The sequence below is a fragment of the Coenobita brevimanus genome, chromosome 61, assembly GCF_032717465.1.
Source record: "Coenobita brevimanus isolate Jiangsu-jjx chromosome 61, ASM3271746v2, whole genome shotgun sequence".
Lineage (NCBI taxonomy): Eukaryota > Metazoa > Arthropoda > Malacostraca > Decapoda > Coenobitidae > Coenobita > Coenobita brevimanus.
The window spans coordinates 32330061-32348199 of NC_137014.1; positions in this window are offsets into that span (position 1 = coordinate 32330061).

Below are 18139 nucleotides of genomic sequence, written 5' to 3' on the forward strand. Positions count from 1 at the left end.
GTGGGCAATGAGAAAGCTTGGCTTGGAGGAGTGGCTGGTTAGGGTGGTTATGGCCATGTATGTGGGTGCTCACACCCAGGTGAGAGTGAATGGAGATTTGAGTGATGAGTTTTCAGTGAATGTTGGTGTGCATCAGGGGTCAGTCTTGAGTCCCATGTTGTTTATCATGGTACTTGAAGCCCTTTCACGTGACTTTAGAAACGGACTCCCGTGGGAGTTGTTGTATGCTGATGATTTGGTGTTGATTGCAGAGAATGAAAGGGAGGCGGAGGAAAGGTTTAGGAAGTGGAGAGATGGTATGGGGCAAAAGGGTTTAAGGGTAAATGCAGATAAAACAAAAGTGATGATATCTAGGGTTGGTGGCGGTACTGTCAAACACGAGGGAGAGTGCCCATGTGCAGTTTGCCACAAGGGCGTGGGAAGTAATTCCATCTTGTGCGGTGTGTGTGATAAATGGGTGCATAAGAGATGTAGTGGTATCAGAGGTAGACTGCGAGATAATGCTGATTTTATGTGTACGGCGTGTCGGGGTGAGCAGGTGGAGATCGTCAGACGTGAAAGGATTGAACTTGCTGGTGAATCTCTTGAGTGTGTGGAAGAGTTTTGTTATTTGGGAGACATGTTGTGTGCTGGAGGTGGGGCTGGAGCTAGCTCTGTGGCTAGGGTGAGAAGTGGTTGGAAGAAGTTCAAGGAACTCTTGCCTCTCCTGACATTGAGAGGGCTCTCCCTACGTGCTAAGGGGTCTTTGTATGCAGCATGTGTTAGGAGTGTAATGCTGTATGGCAGTGAGACCTGGGCAGTGAAGGAGGAAGACATTCGCCGGCTCAGACGTACAGAAATGACAATGATTAGGTGGATGTGCAGTGCGTCCCTGCGTCCAAGGCCTGGAGGGGCTGGGTTTACAATGGAAGAGTTGAGAGGTAGGATGGGACTGGAGTGTATTGGTGTTGTGATGAGGAGAGGTAGATTGAGGTGGTTTGGACATGTGCAGAGGATGGGGGATGATAATTGGGTGAGGAAGGTGAGAAGTGTTAATATTGGGGATGGGGTTATGAGGGGTAGACCGAGAAAGACATGGGACGAGGTCATTAAGTGTGACCTTAGGGTTAAGGGACTGAACAGGGAGGCTGCAATGGATCGTGCAGCGTGGAGAGCCGCCATTAGGTGACCAAGGCCGATACATGCAAGCATGTTGGAGCCTTTAAAAACGAAACGATATATATATATATATATATATATATATATATATATATATATATATATATATATATATATATACAGTAGATATAGATACTGCAAATGATTCCTTACTATAAATACTGACCAGCCCGATTGTAAGACCCCTCTCTCTCTCTCTCTCTCTCTCATAGACTCGGATAGGAGTATTGTCAGCTACAGTTATGCTCATTTCCCTTCATTCTCAAGTACAGTTATGGCTTCCTTCGATTTTTCTTAGCTACGAATTATCTTTACTTAGAACTGTTATCCGCTTATTCTTAGCTGCGATCCTTGTCAGCTGCTGTTTTTTCTTAGGTATGATTTCTGTATGCTCACCCATAGCTCTTCTAATACGATTATTCTTAGCTGGGATGTTACGTTCTTATCTAGGTTTTATCTCGGTTACGGTTATACTCAACTAGATTCATTCTTAGTTACGATTATGGCCATCTGGAATTTTTCGTATTTTCGGTGATACTCAACTAGGATTTCCTTTTTTTTTTTTTACCTATGCTCAGCAAGAAATATTCTTAAGCACTGTTATGATCAACTGGAATTATTCTTACCTATGTCTATGCTCCACCAGGATTAGTCTTGGCTATGATTTTGTTTTGCTTGGATTATTTTTGGCTACTATTATGTTCACTGAAAATATTCTTAATTATGATAATGGGTTAAGTTATGCTTAGCCAAAATTAAGACTAGTTTGAGAGAGAGAGAGAGAGAGAGAGAGAGAGAGAGAGAGAGAGAGAGAGAGAGAGAGTTCAAGGAAGAGGAGAAGTAGAGAGGGGGGAAAAAAGTGTGAGAGAAAAACATGACAAAACGAGGGAAAGAAAAGAAGAAGGAAGAAAGCAGGGGAGGTAAGGATGTACAGAGGAAAGAAGACATGGAGAGAAGAAAAAAAGACGAGGAAAGGAATGGAAAGAAGGAGCAGAGAGGTAAATAAGAAAAAGAAAGGAAAGCATGAGAGAAAAAAAAAGAAGTCCCCCCAAAAAACATAGCATAACCACAACATGAATAACAGGAACAACGGAAAAGGAAGAAAGTAAGCGATATATCTTGAAGGTAAAATTGCGAAGCGAAAAAGCATAATGGAGTTGTTAGTGAGAAGGGAATGAAAAAAGGCTAAGGAAAGCAAAAGAGGAAGCGTCTAGCTGGCTGAGGAGGAAAAAAAATGTATGCTGAGATGAAACCCAAAACAACACCGCATAAGCACTCCAAGTGAGCACACACATTTTGCTGTGGATTCAGAAAAGCACCTATATGTATTCCTAAAAAAAGATGGAAGCAGAGGAGAGTGAGGAGGACTGGGAGAAAGACGGACAAGATACTGTATAACAGGGACAAATATGAGAACAGTACAAGATAAACGCGGCTGAGAGTAGTAGTAGCAGTTGCAACCTTGGCCTCATCTGGACGTGAATCCAGTGGACCGCTGTCTGAAACTGCCCTCCTCCTGCAATTCACCATCCTTCTTTTGGGGGATGAGGAGGGGACTGGGAGACGTTTGTAACTGGATAGCTTCTCCGCCCAGTCCTATCGGTGCCACCACGTTAAGGCAACCCTCTCCTGCAAGCAGTGTTGAGAAGATAAATAAAATTGACTTGTATGATACTTAAAGAAAGGACGCAGACGACACCCAGAAAGACGAGAAAATTACGGTTAAAAGAAAACAGTAGAAGGTAAAGATACTGAAAAGAGAAATAAACAGCACTACATAAGGAATCCAAGAAAAGGAGGCTATAGAAGACATCAGTTAAGAAGGTGAGGAAGACGGCGAAATATGACAACTTAAAGAATGCAGGAGAAACGCACTGCTTTAAAGGGAAAAAATTCCCGCACAATAAACCGAAAACAAGATTAACAGAGGACAGTGAGGAAGACAAGAAAAATACCTCCCCAAAGAGAGAGAGAGAGAGAGAGAGTGCATACCTTTGGTAGTGACAATAAAATTTACGATTTAACTCTGCAATGCCTCATTCCTACCAGACGAAACACTTACGGTCTCACATAGTCAGTTAGGTCTATTTCTTAGTCTTCCCTGCTGCACAGCCGCAGAAAGCACAAACTTCCGCCAGCGCGAGTTTAAACTTATGATTTATTCCAGCATCCTCCTCCGGATTCACGTTTCTTCTTTGACCCACTGCCCAAATACTTCTTTTAAAATCGGTAGCAGCGCTTTGAGATATCTTGTACAAAATAAGACATTGGGGAATACATAACCTCCATCCCTCTTTATAGACATATGTAATAGCAGAACTGCATAAAGAGTCGTAAAAAAGTATGAGGAAACAGAGGAGAACGAGGAAGACAGGAAAAACATGATGCGGGGGTAAAACACACACACACACACACACACACACACATTCATATTATATATATATATTAACCGTGTAGAAGGAAATAGAGACAGGAAACATAAAAACGGAGACGCATGGCAAATATAACTATAACAGAAAGAACGGCACTGCATAAAGTATAGAAACGAGGGAGGCATCAGAAGACACCCAGAAATGAAGAAAAAGGCATAATCCTGGAATGCATAATCAAGATTATCAACAAAAGAAAGGCAAGAACAAAAACCTAGATTATTAAGAAGGTATAAGATCTGCATGAAAAGAGAAAACAGTAGCAAAGAAAAAAAAGGGCAAGAAAGAAAGCTAAGAATGGATTTAAAAACTGAGGACAAGGAGGACCGTCTAGCCCAGTCTCTCTCTCTCTCTCTCTCTCTCTCTCTCTCTGTTTTCTTTCCCCTCAAGGCAGATATAAAATTGTGCTCAACTGTTTACGATACGAGAGCGCCTTCCCCGCTTCTCTTTTCATGGTTTCCTCCCTCCTCCTCTTCCTCCCCAGCCAGCCATCGCCTCGGGGATGTGGGGAATTTAGAACAGTCACCCTAGTCATAGCTGACTAAAATATAACATGCTTGAAGTCCTCCATAATATTGCTATTTCTGGTGAAACTTGAAATATAATAAAAGTCTCGAAGTCCTTCATATTGATCATGCTTTGTGGTGGATTTGAAACTTTTTCTTTTTATTATTTTCCTTCAACCACTGGGGCAACCAGATCAAGTGTGTGTCACTGCACTTTTTGAAGGATGAAATCTGTCAGATTGCAACCATAGAGTTTTATGAGCATCACACTTTCACATCCATCATTTTTTTGCCGCATGAGTGGGTGATGATGGATGGGAGGTATTGGAGCGTGTCTTGGGTGCGTGTGGTGTGCAGGAGGCGGTGGCTCAATCGGTAGAGAGGTGGCTTGCGGTCCTACCGGACCCAGGTTCAAATCCCCGCTGGTGCAGAGAACAGTTTAAGGATTTGAATTTCATTACGGCAGACTTTACTGATCTACCAGAAGACCCGCCGACATGTCGAAAAATACCCCCGCTAATACCAAGACAACAGTCCTGTATGAGACAGACCTAGCATGTATTCAATATGGACGGTGGGTGTTAGCGCCGAAGTGGTGACATGTAGAGGTGTACGATATGTAGGAGGACTACTGGGCCTTGGGAGCAGGCTGAGAAGCCTATGTCCAGAGTCGAGCACATAAAAAAAAAGAAAAAATCTAGGGATGTATCTGGAGTATGTCTGAGGGGTGTGTCCAAAGACAAAGGACTCCTATAGGTATGTGCTGGAGTGGTAAATAAAGTTGAAATTATTGCGTCCACTTATGGTGAGACCTAAAATAAAATAAAATTCTTGAAATCCTCAGTAATAACCTATTCATATTTTGTGGTCTTTACGAAACTCCTAAAAATCTCTGTAGTTACGGTTAATATAATGTAACAAACGGGATAAGAATTTTCAGACTTTCAGTAGAGTGTTCTCAGCTGAATGAAATAACTTGGTGTTTGCCGGAATAAAATGAAAATGAAGAATCGTAGAAGAAAAATCATTAATGGCTGTACATTATTTAACCACTGACTGAATTACTTATATGTTTTTGTCATGCAGCCTACTGTAATGAACAACAGAGATGCAAATATTCCGTCTTCCCAGCTCTCTGCCTGACAACCACTTCACTGAAAAAGGTGTCACTTTAACCTGAATATTATCTTCTGGTGGCAGTAGGAAAAAAATGATGTCCAAATCTTTCCAGAGTTAGTAGAGATAATTTATAATCTCTCTCTCTCTCTCTCTCTCTCTCTCTCTCTCTCTCCACATCCATAATTCTCTTTAAACCCCCCATCGCCTGATTGCCTGAACCACCCCTCACGTTAAGTACCTCTTCTCTTTCTTTAATTAACCCTCCCCTTGATCGCATCTGAGAGTGTTAATACTAGTGTCACTGACCCTCTAGTGGGCTTAGCTGATCCAGTGTCCTATTTCACCTCATGCAGTATGATCCTATTTGGCTCAGAAAGAATTTTTGGAGCCTGGAAGTGTTAATTCTGACGGCATCACTCCTTGTGACTTGGGTATTCTATTCCAGCTGACACCAGACGATTATATGTACACTACCTGAGAGAGAGTCACAGGTGATTGAGTGTTATTGCGGGTGTATAATTTAACTGCCTTTGATTTAAATGCTTTGAAATAGAACACTGCAAATGTTTTCAGTCTGCCGCCCTTATGCCAGAGAGTCAACACTACAAAGAGATAAAAATAACTTGAGATGATGATGATGATGATAATGACGATGATGATGGTGATGATGACGACGATGATGATTATGATAATTATGATGATGATGATAATGATGATGATGATGATAATGATGATGATGATGATGATGATGATAATGATGATGATGATTATCAATATTTTTTTCATAAAGCCACCTTCAGAAAACTTGACGTATTCAGGCTGCCTCCGCTCATACAGTCCTTCTCCCTATTATTCAACCAGTCTCTCCCTTCCGACTCGCACGACTAAATCCAGGCCCCATTATCAGTGCACCAGATTAGGTTCCGTCCAGGTGTTATATGCTAGGCCTAAGTGTCCCGCACCCATTATTCCCCCAATCCATTATTCCCGTCCCATTAGCGGTGGAGACAATTGAGTCGTGAAGTTGGAAGGGAGGGGGAGGGGAGGTGACACGCAGAGAGAGAGAGAGAGAGAGAGAGAGAGAGAGAGAGAAAGGAAGTTAAAGAGCGGATCTTATGGTCAGACTTGTCTGCTTTGATTCGCCCCACGTGATATACAACCGGCATTTACAAACAAAGTAGAAAGATCATGAGATGGAGAGAGGCAGAACGCTTAGAGATAAGAGAATTTTCTCTCTCTCTCTCTCTCTCTCTCTCTCTCTCTGCTATATGTGGAGGTGTAGGAGGACTACTGGACTTTGGACTAGGTCACTGCCCCCAAGAAATGGGCCCTGAAGCCTTTGCCCAGAGTCGGACACGTAAAAATAGAAATTTGTATTATGTAGGCCTATATTTGATGTACAATATATATATATATATATATATATATATATATATATATATATATATATATATATATATATATATATATATATATATATATATATATAACAACTGTACCTGGCGTTGCCGGGCCAAGAAGGCGAACACTCTAATCCTGTTTGTTCTGGTTCAGTCATTCTTTCTACTCCAGAAAGCACATGTGCCTCTTATGCTTTTGAAGAGGGATTATAAGAGATCCAGAAATTTTCTGTTTATGCTTTCGCAGACTAACGCACAGCATTTGTACGCACTTGTTTACTACTACCTGTGACCTTAAATGACCTCCGACAGGTGACCTCAAATGAGCTCGGAGGTCAACCTCACATAGTCAGTGTCCGAACTGGAGGTCATGTGAGTCTCCATGCCAAAAATTGGACTGCAAGGGTACCCGGCGTTGCCCGGACCAAAAAAGACGGACACTCTACCGGTAACCTCAAATGACCCAGATCTGATTTTTGACCCTCCTAAAGCCATCATTGAGTCACCCTGATTCAGAATATATATGGGTCTAGGGGTCTCTGGCCCTTGGTTTGGGTGTGATTAAAGGACAAACAAACAAACAACGTGGCTCTTTTATATACAGTATACTGTTACGGAACAGAGAAAGATAACGTACACTTTAAGTGAGAATGCTAAAAATCACCACTGTCCCGTAAAGTTCCAGGTTCAAAACAAAAGAGTTAGGTAAAATTACAGGTTAAAGTTTAATGCTTAAATTAACAACAAAACATTCAGGACTCATAAGGATAATGTAATGGCAAAAACAGGTTAAACATATGGTTAACTGCAACAGCCTCTATTAACACGAAATCAGCAAGAACAAATTTATCTAAGTCAGCCCCGATAAAATGAGATACCAGATAATACTCAGTGAATGCCAGATAAATAATTACAGATACAAACTATTATCAAAAATGACTGACATAAAGAACCCCACACGAATTACAAAAACTTCACTAGGCCTACAAATTAAACTTATGCTATACAGTACAAGAAAAAATGCAACAACAGTTATACTCAAATTACACACAGCTGCTAGATGGTTGGAGACTTCTTGAGCACTCACAATAATAATATCTGTACAGGGGAGGACAGAGATGTGAACAAAATGAGGAGCAGATCTAAGTGGCAATGATGCAGAGACTGAGCTCATTATATAGGGGCCAGCAGAGCTTGATACAACTTGTAATAAGGACGCGCAAATGAAGCGATGGGGACAAACGGTCGACAATCCCGCACTGAATAACAGAAAGGACGACTTACTCTACTATAACGGTAGAAGGGGGGCACTGAGGCAGAACACGCTCGTGATCAAACATGCAGCATACTGTGCGTTAAAATTACACAAAGGATGATGAAATCATAGGCTATGTAACAATACATATATATGGTACATTTATGCGCATATACTGTATATATATATATATATATATATATATATATATATATATATATATATATATGAGAGAGACAGACAGACAGACAGACAGACAGATTATTTGAATAGTTATGGAAAGGGATGAACCCCAAATACCACGGGGAAAAGCGAGAAAGGGGACGAATCAGCAAATGGTTTGAACAATTATGGAAAAATACGATATGACTAGAATTGCCAATACACCACCTGGCTTCAGTCAACGTGCCTAAAAATCGAGAAGCGAAAATGGAACGAGCACAAATGAAAAAAAGGTAAGTTTAAAATGGGACGGGAATAGCGAAAATGTGTACAAATTTGCATTGGGAATCTAATATTGGCTGGACTAAAAGTGAAGCGCGCACAAACGAAATAAAAAGAGCGGATATTGAAGAGATCTTTTTTGAACCTGTCTCACCTATAAATGGAACAAGAGAGGGTGATCAGAGGGTACAGAGACGCCGCGCCCGATATCTGACCTTACTAGTGACCTGTACGTTTGATGGATCTACACCAAAATCGGATTAACTTTACCAGTCTTTCCACACACACACACACACACACACACACACACACACACACACACACACACACACTCTGTACTTGCATTGTTTTTCTATATCGGATCAGACTTTCCTGAGACATTTTCTGAACTCTGAATTTTGGCCTTGACCCTTGACCTTGTCCTTTTATTCTGTATATCTGCAAGAAAATCGAATCCTCCTTTTTTCCAGATGTATGTGCCTGTTTTATTGTAAATCGGCTCAGGCACTCATGATTTGCTAACTCGTGAAATAATTATTAAAGTAAGTATATATACAGACACATAAGAATATAAGAGCCATGACATCGCTAACGAGCAAAGATGCGGAGAAGACAGATTTGATTTATGCATATCGACTGAACGATGGGTCATTAAGCTAGAGACACCAAATTTAGTCACAGTTTGGACCCCCGACATATGTACCCAAGCGAAAGACTTATCGCATCAGCAAGAAATGGGGGCAGGGGTCGGGAGGAAAACTCTGTAGTACAGTAGCGAACTTTTTTGGATGTCTCAGCCAATTTTGAAGTTACAAGAAAGTTAGACACCAATTTGGAAATCACATAAAAATCCTCAATTATTTTCATTTCATAGACAACCCATAATTATCAATAGTTTTTCCGTAAATCAGGGACACGATTTTTTATGAGGTAGATTAGCGTAACAGCCGGCTGCGCTAGAAGTAACTGTCTAAGGTTGCGTGAGTAGCGCAGCAGTATTTTCCGACGATTGCTGAGAGCAACCAGGTTTTGCCTCTTCAAAACAAATAATACCTTCTGTTTGGATTTTTTTTTTTTTTTTTTTTTTTTTGAGGGGGGAAATTTTTTGACAAAGTCAAACTAATTCAATACCCTGATCGACGAAAGAAACTCTGAATTTCTTATTTCTGATTCGAATCGGAGCACACCGAGAGATTTGGTAAAAGCAATTTTATGTGAGTGAGCATAAAGCAAAGTCATCATTATCCTGCTAGGTCCCAAGCCATAGACCTAAAGTTAATACAAAGGAGTATTGGTTTTAGGAAGTGTGAGGGAATATTTTTGGTGTAATGTAATAAGCTCTTTTTAGTATTTTCAGGTCAGAAAATCAGAGGAAGATGATGAACAATATGAGACAATATTCAGCACTGCCTGACTTGCTCGCTCGTTCGCTCGAACACGTTCCAAACTTTCAGTGTGAACGCCTATTACGTGTTTTTTGCTAAGCCATAATCTTCCTCTAGAACACGACTCAGAGTTGTCGTTGCTACATCCAGTTGGGTAAAGAGGGACCAGAGGGATGCAGACGGACAGTCTGTCCTGCCCGAGAATCGAACACGGAAACTGAGGAAATGGCGTTACAAGAAGAAAAATCTAAATTAGTTCGAAAGTGGCAGGACTGTTAATGAAAAGCTCAAAAATGGAAAAATAAAATAATAATAATAAAAAACCTTTACTGAAAGTGGCTCGACTAAAAAAAAAAATTAATGATGTCTATTAGTGCGTGGGCATTTTAATTATGGTAATTGGCATCGTTATCGCCCAGGCAGACGATAAATATAAACAGTGAATTAGTAAACAAAAAAAAAAAAAAAACATGAAGGGAAAGAGAAAGTATTTGCTTCTCACATGATATTTTTGTCGCATCTCAGTAACGATTCTCTTCCTCTTCCTCCTCCTCCTCCTCCTCCTCTTCTCAAGACACACCACCCCTCCTCCTAATTTTGATTTCCACCTTTTCCTGGTCCACCTCTCTTCTTCTTCATTTACTGGCCCATTTGCATACTGTACACCCTCTGCAACTCTCCTTCACAGGCTCATCTGTCTCTACTCAGTAGCGACTCCCCTTCCTTCACTCACTCATTTTCCAACCATTTCTATCCATCTTGATCTTAGCCAGCTTCTTCTCCTTCCAGCCACTTCTCACCCACTCCGGTAATTTTACTAGGGCGGTGTTCTTGTTGGTTAAGGAGGCTCCCTAACATCAATTTCTTGCTGTTTTTTTCATTACCTAGAACAACGGTGTTGGAGAGGGATGCCTTGAAGATGTGGCACCAGTATAACCCCTACGGTGGCGCTGCCTGGTTGTACAAACGTCTCTTAGTCCCTTCCCTGTTCCTTGTAAGGAATATGGTGGACTGTAGAATAATGGCGGATTCGATCTGCAGACCACCAGCCTCACAGTCAGATGAGCTTTGGGTTACTGTTGCTGCAGCTGCCGCTATTACTGTTACTACTACTACTACAACTACTGCTACTACTACCACCTCTATACTACTACTGCAACTAGTATTACTGTTACTGTTACTGCTACATGTGAGAGAATAATATGCTGTAATAAGCAAAATACCCTGCACAGTTACGGAGAAAGTGTCAGAATCTTTACCAAGCTGATGAGCAGCCACCACTCGTAGTGAAAAATGAAAATGTGCCAACAAGAGACAGCAAGGGCATTCGACAGTAGTTCGAAAATTAATAGGCATAATGAGAAATAATGGGTATGAATGGATGCAAAAAATAGCGCTGGCAAGTCTTTTGACAAGTTAGTTGGCAAAGGAGGAATCGGAAATTGGGAAAGAGGGTTGGAGCGCCTGAACCCATTCGACCACCGGGCGTCCGAAAAAGAAACGGTAAAAAATAAAAAAGGTTTTGAATGGCTGCAGGGAGTCGAGTTAGTGAGTCGTTTGATGAGTTAATGGGTAAAAAGGGAACCGGTAATTGGCAAAGGTGGAGTCATTAGTGGGTTGTTTGAATGCTAATGGGGAAAAATTGGTGAACATGAATACGCTAATGAGGACGAGTTGGTCAGAGTGTTTGAAGAGTAGTGAGGGAAGTACAAATGAATTAGAAAGGTGTTTTATACTAAGCTGAATGAAACTTTTTGACGTTAACAAAAATAGAGGCGCTATGGTGCTGGAGGCGTCATTGAGAGAGAGAGAGAGAGAGAGAGAGAGAGAGAGAGAGAGAGAGTGCGTGTGTGTGGGTGGGTGTGTGTGTGGGCTGTCTGAAGAGGAATAATGGAAGCATGAATGCATTACCGACGGGGCCGGTTCTGGGTATATACGATACAAGCGACCGTTTCTGTTGCTAGAAGGTCTTCAAATAAAAGACAAAATTCATTAAATGATTAATTTTCTAGGTAGCAAAACAAATAAATTTTACAGATCACGATTTCACTTCATGTGATCAGAATGCAGTGTACTAATGAAAAGAAAAAAATCTTTCGTGTCTAATATAGGCCTGACCAAGAGCCAAGGTCATTGAGAAATACGGACTGTTGACAGAAAATTCAACTGGATTAAATGATAATTCGTTCTGCATTCCATAGTTTTTAGAAATGCTCGAGATATATTTGCTAAATAAAACACTTTAACAGATTTGGATCCAGTTTTGCGATTTACCAGGCCGAGTCTAGTGGGAATTTCATATTCCATGTAGCAGTAATGCAAAACTGCTACGGGTTTAATTGTCGCTTCGTATAATACAGGTGTGGTACGCAAGGGGATACATACTGTATATAATCCTGCTTAGAGCCTCCAGATAGTTAGAATCGGTACCGATTCCTACAGGTAGGGGCAGACCCCATGAATCGAATAGCCACGTGCTTATCTCCTGCACTTAGGCCTTTGAACCTGTGAGGTATTATTCACCCACTATCCTGTGATACTAGGCGAATGCATCATCAAAGTTACCATAGTTGCCTCTGTTAGGTCTTGCCCTCGGTACTAATTTTAACTACCACCCCACAGAGTGTGGACTGACCCCTGAGTCAAATAGCGCCAGGTGCCCGCACCAGGATACAAACCCTGGCGTTATTGGGCCAGCAGCTTTGAGGTCAGCGATGATAACCATGGGGCTAGAAGGGTTATGGGAATGGACGATTGATTTTAGCCCATTCACTATCATAAGCTGAATAAACTTATCTGGTAGTAAAAAAATTTAGCCAGCCCAGTACCTTTACACACAAAATCTTCCTAAAGATGAATGAAATTTTGTAAATGTATAACAAATATAACAAACCCTTTCACACCAGGAGAGATTGTCCCTGAACTGAATAAAGTTGTTTGGAGATGGCAAGAATAAATGAACTCTCACGGCAATGAATTTCTTGATGATATAGATTTGTCTGGGTAGTGTGAATAACGGAAATGAACTAGGAAGTTGTTCTCCCCTAAGCCACATAAAATCGTGTGGTGATTGCAGTCCCTTGAAATGGAGAGATGAATGGCGATATTTTCTAAGCCCTTCGTCAGGTGGCGCTGGCAAGAAGTAAATATATAGAACGTGATCGAAATGAAGGAGATGAAGCCAAAAAGAATGTTGTGTGTGTGTGTGTGTGTGTGTGTGTGTGAGAGAGAGAGAGAGAGAGAGAGAGAGAGAGAGAGAGAGAGATGGACCGCAACCAAGCAATTACCGTGCTAATTACCGCTAGCGTATTGCCTTCCTAATTAAGGGGGAGGAGGGGCTGGGCTTTGGTAGATGGGGAAGGTTGGAGTTTGGAGGGTGGAATGGTGGAGGTTTGCAGGGTGGAGTTATGGGGGTGTGTAGGGTGGAGTGATGAGGATTTGTAGGATAGTGAGGTGGGGTTTGCAGGGTGAAGTGGTGGTGGTTGAAAGGTGGAATGGTAAGGGTTTGGAGGGTGGAGTGGTGAGGGTTTGTATGGCGGAGTGGTGGGGGTTTAGAGATTGGATTGGTGGGGGTTTGGAGGGTGGAAAGGTGGGGGTTGGGGGTGGAATGGTGAGAGTTTGAAGGGTAGAGTGGTAAGGGTTTGGAGAGGGGAATGGTGAGGGTTTGGAGAGTTGAATGGTGAGGGTTTGGAGGGTAGAATATTTGGTGGTTTGGAGGGTAGAATGGTGGGGGTTTGGAGGGTGAAATGGTGGGGTTTTGGAGGGTGGAATGATGGGGTTTTGGAGTGTGGAATGGTGGGATTTTGGAGGGTGGAATGTTGGGGATTTGGAGGATGGAGTTGTGGGGATTTAGAGGATAGAGGAGGGGGGATTTGGAGTCTGGGGAATGTTGATTTGGAGGCTGCGGGAGTTTTAGTTTGATAGAGAGAATGATTTGGAGGTTGTGAGAAAGGAGTTATGTAGAGGTTTGGGGTTGAGAGATCTTTTTTTTTTTTTTTTAGTTTAGGGTTAGGAGGCTGGGGGGTATTGTGAGGCCGTGGAAGAGGAGGGTTTTGAGATTATTAGACTCGATATTTAGGTAGGGATTGGGGGTTGAGGCAGGGGTTTGTAGAGGTTGTGAAATAAAATAGAGCACAGCATAAAAGAATAGGACATTTCGACTTTGCCCTGATGGTTATGCCTGTTAACTGTTTGTTCTAGCTGATGGTTTACTAGGCGTGCCACAGATACGCAGTCAGCGAACACGCATGCTCTCTCTCTCTCTCTCTCTCTCTCTCTCTCTCTCTCTCTCTCTCTCTCTCTCTCTCTCCGCTGAACAAATTTCCCAGGTGTTAAACAGAATAAAATACCAAAATTCGTGAACGAGTAATATATCGTCTCAAACCTCTACGATTCCTCAGTGCTGAACAAAATCGTCTGATGTTAGCCTGAATGAAAACTAAAGAGGAAAAAAATCCACTTCACAGGACTTCAGAGGTTGATCAAAGAGAGCTGAACTGACTGATGAATTTTGGAATATTGACAAAAATATGTGGAAAAAGTGTACATCAGGGTTTTATGCATCTGTCAATCATTAATTAATTCATTTGTTGTGTTAGTCTGTTTATGTGTCTGTCTTTTTTGTCTGTTTCTTGTTGCTGTATATGTGCTGTATATGTGTCTGTCAGTATCTGTCTGTCTGTCTGTCTGTGCTGATCTATTTATCCATATGGGTGTCTACCTGTCTATCTGTCTGTCTGTCTGGCTTCATCTGCCTACCAATCTATCTACTTATCTGTTTATCTGTAATATATATCTGTCTTATCATTAGTCATTTTGTCTATTTATCTGTCAGTTAATCTGCTAATCTATCAGTAAGTTAATCCATCTATTATCACAAAACCCATCCCGGAAGCATTAAAAAATCATAGGGAAAATAATGATAAAAAATATAGCATTAAAAAATAGCTCTAGCCTCCTCACTAAAACGTCAAAATTATGGGCAGCAAATCATTTAGCAAACATCACTGGAATATAAGGCAATTTCCCAGCCAGTAAATAACATGGGAAGTTGCTCTAATGATATGCAGATGAGGATTCCATGCCTATGTCTGTCTGTCTGTCTGTCTGTCTGTCTGTCTAATTGCGGTCTTGTTGTACTTATTATTCCATCTATCGGTGTAATACATAAGTAAATATTCATCTATTTGTCCTCAAATGTAGTGTACAGGCTCTAGAATGCTGATGTCGTGAGGGTGTAGTGGGGCAAATATTGATCTATCGCCTGTCTTTCTATCTGTCTGTCTGCATGTTTATCTGCCCCTATCAGTCTGTTAATTTATATCTCTCTATCCATCTATCTATATTTTATCTGCTTTTCACTTCCTGTCTGTCTCGTTCTTCAATCTTTATCTGCCATCTGTCTGTTTATCGTTGCTCGCTCTCTCTCTCTCTCTCTCTCTCTCTCTCTCTCTCTCTCATAGTTACAATAATAACTATTAAATTAACATTAAATTAACATTTAATACCTGCACCAGTACAATTTATACTTGTAATTAAGGACCACTCAGTTATCTACCCCTTCAGCATGAGGAGAGTTTTTAAAGTTTTTATTTATTTATTATTTCATTCTTCTTCTTCTTCTTCTTCGTCTTCTTCTTCTTCTTCGTCTTCTTCTTCTTCTTCTTCTTCTTCTTCTTCTTCGTCTTCTTCTTCTTCTTCTTCTTCTTCTTCTTTTTCATGTTTTTCAATTTTTATTCATCTGTATATTTTTTTTAGTGTATTCTTGCTATTGTCAGACGACTTTACTCAGTTTAGGAGATGCTTTTCTACATGCAGGTTGTTATCGTCATCCTTCATTTACTCATTAACTATAAAAGGTGTTTCCAGAGCTGTGGAAAACCGTCTGGAGGTAGCAATAATAAAGTAATAAATCCTTTTCTGCACAAGGACATTCCCTCTCTCTCTCTCTCTCTCTCTCTCTCTCTCTCTCTCTCTGGCTGCGATAGACGTACTTTGCATTTTGTTTCTGCTAAAGATAGGGAGTTTTTCCTATACTTAGGCGAGACCTAGGGCGCCAAAAAGTAAAAAAAAAAAAAAAAAAAAAAAGCTTTATTGTTTTGATGGGAACAAAGGGACTTCACATTTTACTCCAGCTTACGACGGACGATTGTATTCAGCTCGTAGAAACTCAAAGGATAATGATATATTTACCTCCGCCAACGAAGTTAGAGGAGGTTATGTATTCACCTGTGTTTGTCTGTTTGTTTGTGCACACGATATCCCCCAAAGTTCTCGATGAATTTCACTGAAATTTGTGGAAGGGTGGGACATGGGCCAAGAAAGGAATGATTAAATTAGGGTGCGGATTAGGATCCAGGTCGGGCATTGGCGGAGGTATGCGCATTCTGTGTGCTTTCTGGTTGTATTATGTTTTACACCTTCACTTTAATAACACGCGGGAATATTCTAAATTTATTCGGGCTGCTAACAAACGATTTTTCCCAACTATCAACCCTCCCGGGTCTTGAAGCCAGTTAACCCCTTCACTACTATGACATCTTATACTGTATATCATTATTGTTGTCACCAGACGATTTTATTTAACTACGGGAGTTGTTTTAGTACTGAAGGGATTAATGGTGACTTTTATCTAACCAATGTATGTGGAAGATATTTTTTAAGTTAATCATAATCGTCTGAAGATAGCAACATTTTTCATACAAAACGACATCATAGTGATCAGTGAAGGCTGTATCTACTCACATACTGTACTGTGTTTTTGTTACGAGTGCCCTCGGACGATTTCACTCAGCCTAGGACAGCCCCATAGCCTGAAGGGAGCTATGCAAGATGTACCACTGCCGTCAGGAATATCGCTCCATATTTTACTCAAACATTTATAAAACACTTAAGTAATGTAGTTTATTTGGGCTTCGAGGATCGCATTACTGGGTTTCGGAAGCCATTGCTCACTGTCCCATAATTTATCGTTGTGACGGGGATCGGTATTAATGTCCGCAACTGTACCTAATCCTTTTGGTATAAAGAGCCACTTCTAAGCTGAATAAATTCATTTGGAAGCAGCATGAATAAATAAAGTAAACACGTCATTGGATAAAATGGGTAATAATTGTAGTGGCAGCAGCAACAGCAGCAGCAGCAGCAGCAGCAGCAGCAGCAGTAGTGTAGTAATAGTAGTAGTAGTAGTAGTTGTTGTTGTTGGTGGTGGTGGTGGTGGTGGCAGTGGTGTAGCTTCAGGTTTACCAAACACATACTGTAAACTTGGTGAACTGCAGGTTTAAGTTGCCCTTCTCCTGCAGTTTACCATCCTCCTTTTGCGGCATAGGGAAGAAGCTGAGGGACGAGACAGTTAAGCCGCCCCAGGGTAATATCAGTGCCATCACGTAAAGGCACCCCTCTAAACCAACAATGAATGGGTGAAGACTCTGTAATTTGTGCTTGCATAATACGAGACTACAACGAAAGAGACTCCTTACCTTCAATAATAAAGGTCTTTCCTGAATAATATCGTGTGAGGGAAACAAGAAGAAAGTAAAAAAAAAAAAATTGTAGCGAAAGAGATGAGAGGAGGAGGAGGAGGAGGAGGAGATGGAGGAGGAATGCAAAGGAATACAAAGAAAAGCAATCCGCAATTTCGAGGCTGCTTGTTACAGAGTTGACTATGCTACAAGATCTAACTCTACACGCTGAAGGATAAGGATAGTAAAGCAGGTAGGCTCCCCCCGCCTCCTACCCCTCCAGGAAAAAGTGAGAAAAACCACCATTCAGCACGGAAAAACCGACATGGAAATTTCATAGGAAAGGCTGGAAAGGAAAAGTTACATTCTATAACACTTTATCTATAAGTTACCAGTTTGAATAACCTGAAAGAGAAGTAATCAAATAAACGAATTAATATGAACGGGTACGTTGAGTTAACGGGGCGTCTGTAGACATAGGGCTGAAATTCCACAGTGCACAGTGTGGATGTTCAGGGGTGGTGTGGCAGCCTTGCCTGGCGCTTTTAAGGTAGGCAGCAGTCAATCACGCCCCAGCTCCATTCACTCCACTGAGACAAGGAACTCTCCCATGCGGGACAAGTTCACAAGTTACCCCCTGAAGCAGTGACCCCTGGTACATTTAAAAAAAAAAAAAAAAAGATTGTGGTCACTTAGCTAAGAGGGACCCTCAATGATTCACAGCCCATCACAGATCTAAAGTAGGAGTAGTGACCCTTAACTCAGGGCTATCAGTGATCCTAACCTGTGTTTATATTACTTTATTTGCACTGAATAAATTGAAAAATATATAATGACGTGACGCGACACTATGTACGAGTACCTTAAGTTTGTGGGGCGTCTTGTAGTCAAATGGGGAACGAACTTACACGTAGCTGGTAAAAGTAAGTTATTCGGACAGAAAAAGAGTCAGCTGAAGATTCTCGTGCAAAGTCTTGTCTATT